Raw genomic sequence first — 4,977 nt, forward strand, 5'->3', positions numbered from 1 at the left:
TTTTAGAGTTTTACGTAAGAGTATAAAAAAAACTCTCGAATTTATTTTCAAAACTATTTTATCTTCAAAGTTTTCAGGTGTTTTTTGCAACTTCATTTTTTACAGGAAACAAGTGCTTGGTTGAAAATAAAGCTAACTCTTTTTGGTTTAGATACAAAAATTGCTAAAACAGTTTAACTGCTGTGACGTTCAGTTTTTGGTGCCTTAGGTGAAACAAGTGCACACCTAGTTTTTTCTGTGTTAACATTTGTTTTGCTATACGAACAACCTTGTTATCTTAATAATTAAATTTTTTCATCCATAAGCATGTTACAATTCTGTTGAGTTTGTTAAAATTTTGTTAAGTCGTGTGAAAATTGGAATTTTAGAATATATACGTCACTCCTTTTTTTGGCCCTGTAAGCCCAGATCACCATTAATATAGTTCAGTGTTAGTGAAAAATGTTTATCCGGAAATCTAGTTTTTTTCTGTTTTAACAAATTTTTCTTTGCATTAAAAACATCGTTTTTATCTAATTATTAAAGTTTTAAATGACTTGCATCACCATGTTAAACTTATGTTTGTTCATTTTCTATAATTTCATCATATTTTGAGAAATTGGTGAAATCATTAAAAATTGTTTATAATGTGTAAAGACTGGAATTTTCGAAATTATACGTCTCTCTCCAGTAGGCCGAGATCACCATTAGTATAGTAAGTGTTAGATTGTAATGGTTATAGGGGCCTCTAGTTCTTTTCTGTGTGAACATATTTTTCTTTGCATTAAATACATCTTTGTTATCTTAGTACTAAAATTTTAGGTGAATCATAAAAGCATGGTAAGTTTATGTTTGTATGATTTCAATAAATTTATCATATTTGAAAAACTGAAGAAATCCCTAAATTTTAGAAAGTATACGTCTCCCCCACACTGGCCCTGCAAGACCATATCGCAACTGCTACATAACAAAAAGAATCGCAAAACAACATTAACGATTAACCTATCATTTATTAGGAGCACAAAATTTCTAAAAATCCAAGCAAAAGCTCAGTCTATGCTTCATTGGAGCCCAGTGTATGTGGTCCATTCGTTGCCCGCAGTATGTATAATATTTCAGATTGACCAATAATGCGATGAAATTATGTAGGATAGTCCGTAATGGTGACATGGGATTACAAGGCCACGGGGAGACGTATTATTTCTACAAATTCTTTTTTTTTAGAAATTAAATCTTTAAAACTAAATTTTTTACTATCTTTACCAATATCTTTAATACCAGATATAATTTTTCACTGAATGTTAATTGTATTAAAATCCATTACATCAATTATCTTATTTGCTTTGAATTTAACTGTTGAACAGTTTTTTTTCTTAAAATCTAGTAATGATGCTATTGAACTATCAAAATCAAAGTTAACAGAACCCCCAACATGCATCATGTAGATGCAATCTCAAAGTTAATTATTATACCACCAATTTCTTATGAGACATCTGATATATCAAATATTAAAAAAGAACAAACTGATGGTAATGTTATAATAGAAGCTGATAAGAAGACAATGCAATATAAGTTGGATGTTGGCAGTTATGTTAACTTTGATGTTGATATTTCAATAGTTTCAGTACTAGGATTTGAAAAAAACTATTCAACAGTTAAACACACTAAGATAGTTGATATAATGGGTTTTAATACAACTAATTTTTACTGTTATACTATATCTTGTATTAAAGATAATGGTAAAGGTAGTGATATATTACATACATTTAATCTAATTGAACCACCTGGTATTATGATAGCTAATATTCCAACAAATGTTTTGAAACAAATTTGTACAAACAATAGAATAGAAAAAAATTGAATTTATTAATAAAGATGAGCTTGATAGACCAAATGATTTTAATGGTGATGTGTTAGGTTTTACCTTACACCTGGTGAAATACTTAAAAAATTGTTGGTATGTTGTAAAAAATGGTTATGATGAGCATAAATCAGAACTATAGAAATTACACGTCTCCACTCCCCTGGCTGTGTAAGCCCATATCACCATTACTACAGTACAGTGTTAGATGGTGCAAATTGCATGCTGGAGATAAAACTTTTTGGGTGCAAGATTTGCCCACCATTTTAGCTCTAAGAAGCATTCTTTATCGTAAAAATCACATCAGATTTTTGGGTTGACCTCTTTTGTTCCGCATACTATCAGGATTAATTAGTTCTTTTACGATCGTCCAAAAAAAATTTTCCGTTTTTCGCGTATTTTCTTAAGTTGTTTTTTGAAAGGAGTTCGATAGTCCTTTTGGCAAATCAAAATTAAAAAAGGGTTTACGAGAGAAGATATCGCCGAAAGTTGGTATATAATACTTCGCTGATCCGAGTTCAACATTAGGGGGTAAGTAAGTTTCTTCAGTTTTGGATAAACAGTCATGTCAACAATCCAAACATAAAGGTTCCAGCAAAATGTTGAAAGCAAACACAGTACCCAGACACAACATATAGTAGCAAAACTGAGAACCAAGTTCAGGTTGCGCCCAATTTTCCTGTCGCGGCTGAGCAACACCCATCCAATATCCCAGTACATTTTGAAGCAAAAAATAGCAGGAATGAAAGAATACAGGAGAGATAAAAGAGCATTCATGGAAAAAGTAGCTATTGGGTGTGCATTATTGTCCAATATCAGGGCTGATCCACAGTTCCACTGTTGTCTCATATAACTATGGACTGCGTCAATTGTAATAGACAGAAAAATAATAACAGTTGCTGTAGAGTAGAGTTTTTTTCGTCTGTGAGAACTCAACAGAGTATTTTTTTCTGTTGGTTTGCAAATTGACACGTATCTGTCATAAGCGAGGAGAAGGGAGCATAAACCAAATCCGTACTCATTCAGTCGTCTCATTGCAAAATTCGGAAGGCAACTGAACCAAAAAGGAGACACGTTTTCGGTTATCCATCTCTGAATAAGCTGTTGAATTTGGTAGCGAGTTTTGTTGAAAAAAGTGAATCCTTCAGAATTAAAGTTTTTGTAATAGTTTGAAGGGTGGTGAACAACAAAATATCGGGTGAAGAAAAGCCCCAAAGAACCCACGGTTGTTACTAGAAAATCAGTCAGGGTCAGAAGAAATATAGGGTAGTTCTGAAGCTCTCTTAGGTCCGGTTCGAGTAGAAAACAGCCAGTCAGGTATGCATTTAAAATCGATGAAATTAGAGCCACCAAAGCCTAAAATAAAATCTTGAAAACCATTATTTGAGCATTAAGCATTATATATGGGACACAGTTTTATAGCCCACGTTTTTCTGGAGCAAACGTTCAAACGTTTCTGGTGCATGACCCTAGTTGAACTCCGACGCTTATCTTGGAAGATCTTGCATGATTCTTGCAAATGACGCTTATCTTGCAAGATCTTGCATGATTCTTGCAAATGACGCTTATCTTGGAAGATCTTGCAAGATTCTTACAAATGACGCTTATCTTGCAAGATCTTGCAAGATTATTGCAAATGACGCTTATCTTGCAAGATCTTGCAAGATTATTGCAAATGACGCTTATCTTGCAAGATCTTGCATGATTCTTGCAAATGACGCTTATCTTGGAAGATCTTGCAAGATTCTTACAAATGACGCTTATCTTGCAAGATCTTGCAAGATTATTGCAAATGACGCTTATCTTGCAAGATCTTGCAAGATTATTGCAAATGACGCTTATCTTGCAAGATGTTGAAAAATTAGATGGTTACCATTTTATCAGTTTTGAGGCTACATATTGAAGCTTACGATTGCAACCCGAGCCGAGAAACAATTTGAAAATGTGTAAGATAAGCGGTGAAAAGTTAGTTTTTCTACCGCAATTTTCGTACATAATTTTGCGGTGAAATGCGGTGAATGCGGCGAAATTATGTAAGTTCACCGCTAAAGTAAGCGGTCGTCTCACAAGAATTCACTACAATTCACCGCTAGAATATGTAATTTCACCGCTTAATATTGAAACAGGATGATTGAAAACATGAATTTCCGAGACCTGCTGATCCGCGCTTTTATCATTCGCAGAGAAAAAAGAAGTTCTCTAGCAGCTGCGATTGCAATAACTCATCCGCTCATCTCGATCTTTCCTAAGATCAAAAAAATTGCGATTGAGTTGGTTCTGTTTCACCTTATACGATCCGTGTGCATTCCAAAATGTCTGAAAAATTGAAAGGGGCTGATCAAGAAAAATAAAAAATCATGAAATTCTGTACCTGAAAAAAATGTTTGTAGTTTTTATCTGAAAAAACTCAGCTCAGTTATTGTGCTGGAAGTGCACAGTTAACCCTCAGAAATCGGTTGTCATATATATTTAAGTGAAGGTGGTGAAAAAAAAACAATTTTGTCCTTTTGCAGTAATTTTTTCTTCTATTTGATTTTTATCTGAGGTCGGCGACAGTTAATCATTATAGAATTCAAATTTATCATGTTTTGAATACGAAATTCTTAAAACGTCAAAAATGAACACTGGCTTTTAGAATAGTTAGAACTTTTGGCAATTTCGGCGGCGTTTTTCATGAGGAAAATTTTATAATCAACTGCTTAATGCCTCTAATTACATATTAGATAAGACAAACTTGTTCCTAACTCACCAACATCATCCTTTTGATTTTCAGAGCCCACCAATTTCTTTTCGTAGCAAGTGTTCTCTCTGTCCTTAATTCTATATTCCCATTCAACTTTTTTTTAAAAAAAAGCCTGTAGGTTCCCACATCTCAAAAACAAACTTTTCGGGATTTTTTGGCTGAAAAAAAGCTCTTATCAAATAAGTTGACTTTTTTGTGGACTATTTGCTTGTACAAATGGATTAGTCGGGTTAACTGAATGGACCGCCTTTTTGTGAAAATTTTTTGTTGCTGCAACTACCAGAAACAATGTTCCCCTTTTAATTGCTGCTTCAAAAAACAAGCCAGAAATGCGAACTGACCTTGGCTACAAAAAAAGTTTAAAGATCCAGCTGATTTCCAAATGACGCGTTAG

At 33.5% G+C, this 4,977-nt stretch overlaps 1 long non-coding RNA gene across 1 annotated transcript in view; it reads right to left on the reverse strand.

The window, feature by feature from the left end:
* Positions 1-2,536, reverse strand: part of LOC142356363 (uncharacterized) — a 24,365-nt gene extending 21,829 nt beyond the window's left edge. The window contains exon 1 of the long non-coding RNA XR_012761402.1: positions 2,309-2,536. This is a non-coding gene — a long non-coding RNA (uncharacterized LOC142356363). The remainder of the gene's footprint in view (positions 1-2,308) is intronic.
* Between the last annotated feature and the right edge of the window lie 2,441 nt (positions 2,537-4,977).

Source organism: Convolutriloba macropyga, unplaced genomic scaffold (assembly GCF_964194025.1).
Source record: "Convolutriloba macropyga unplaced genomic scaffold, txConMacr16.3 SCAFFOLD_1663, whole genome shotgun sequence".
NCBI classification, from domain to species: domain Eukaryota; kingdom Metazoa; phylum Xenacoelomorpha; order Acoela; family Convolutidae; genus Convolutriloba; species Convolutriloba macropyga.